A 1997-nucleotide genomic window follows, 5' to 3' on the forward strand; every position below is an offset into this window, starting at 1 on the left:
GGAGCTAAAGAATTAAATCATTACAATGATTTATAGACGGGGGAAAAAATTTAAATCTCGAAAACAAATTGAAACATTAAAGGACATGCTAAACAAATGTTTGACGAAGCTCGAGACAGCTATTAAATTGTTAAAGGTAATCAATTAAAAATTTGGGAAGTACAGAAATTTGTTGAGCTAAATAGTTCAATTAAGTTTACAACTAGTGATTCCTGGGTTGCTAAATGTGAAAAAAAGAATACAGATTAGTATCTCGAAAAACTACAAAACTTGTAAATAAAATATAAATACTAAACGAAACGGATCTTTTAATAAAAGCTGCTTAATTTCAAACAACAGTAAACAATTTATTGCCATCTTATTCGCGTAACTTTATATTGAATACAGATCAGTGTGGTTTTTCGTACGAAATGATTTCACCAAGAACACTTTCATATAAAGGAGAAAAATTACTATTTGATTTGCACATTCTCCAAGTAATAAAGTTACGCATTCCTACAGTGTTCAAGATTTAATTAATACTAACGACAAGTTGTAGGTAATGTATTTATGTGCTTAACCCTTTCCATGCTGGCAATCTACAGTAAATAATTGAGTGGAATTCGTCATGCGGCGCATTTTTTGTAGCTTTTGGATAATTTTTAAATCGCGCTATGTTTAATCTGTTTTTTGTGTTTGATTAAGAACATATCACAGTTTACGATTGTTTAATTTTTAGTTTAATAGAAATTTAAAATAATATTAAAATTTGAAGCATACGAACAAAAGAAAAAAATAATTAATTTACAGAAAATCGCTAAACTTTGTACATTTGTTAGTTAGATACATCTGTCTTCTTTTAAATAAAAGAAACCGCAGCTCTCTAGCTAGAGCGCGCGGGAGAAGTTATTCCCATTATTTACACTATGTCTGTAATTACTTAGCAGAGAGAGGAGTGGATTGTTATCGTAAAGCAACACGTTAAAGTTTATCATCATATATTACTGCTTAAAATAGTGAATATTTGACACTTTTTTTTAATATTTCTTCAAGGCTTTATACAATAATACACTAAAATAAGCGATTAGTTAATTTTTTCCTGCAATTACGCAATATCCGGAAGTAATGAGTTTTTCGGTAAATTTTTCAGATAGAAGTTTTTGATAAGAAATCTTGTCTAAATAAAGTCAAATAACATGAAAACTAGTAGAATTACGGCTCTAAAATGATGAATATAGCTATCTTTTAACGTTTGTTTATATTCTGACTTTAATCACGTGGATTGGTTCTTCGCGGGAAAATCCCGACCAAATGGTTTAAAAAAAAACTCTCATTCGTTGAAGTTGATTCAGTCATTATATAAATTACCAATTAGAGCGTAATAGGCGTAGAAACAAAATTTTTAAAGCCAATTAACAGCAAGAAGATCTTCCATAGATTTACTATAGGGAGGTGGAGTTTCCTGGAAATATTTATTGCTAGATAGTTTTAAAAACATATTTACTAGCCGAAATATTGTAGAATTAGCTAATTTAATGTCTAAGTACATTAAATTAGTTAATTAATGCAACAATATATTATTATTTTTGGGAATGGTTTCTATAATATCGTTTATATAAATATTAAAAAGTGGCTATACTAATTTATAATTACATATTAATAAATAATTGTGATTTACTGGCATTTCTTTTTTCTCTTTTCTCTTGTTTGGGGCCCGAGTTAGTTCAAAAGTTTTTAAATACGGCCATTACATAGAAAAAGGTTGCCCATCCCCTGATTATACTAAATGATTAAGTATAAGAAGCGCGTATCAACATATTAAAGTACGAACTTAGTTTTATTTTATTTCATTCATTTAGAAAATATTACATTTACTGCAGAAGGAGAAATCTTATTTCAGATAGAAAATAGTTAAGAAAATTTATTGAAACATCAAATAAATACATTTTAAAACAGTTTTAGACGTTACTAGTAAAATTTCATTTCATAATATAATACTGTAAATATTCTTCGATACA

The sequence above is a fragment of the Centruroides vittatus genome, unplaced genomic scaffold (genome assembly GCF_030686945.1).
Source record: "Centruroides vittatus isolate TY-2023 unplaced genomic scaffold, ASM3068694v2 contig_2834, whole genome shotgun sequence".
In the NCBI taxonomy this organism is placed as follows: Eukaryota; Metazoa; Arthropoda; class Arachnida; order Scorpiones; family Buthidae; genus Centruroides; species Centruroides vittatus.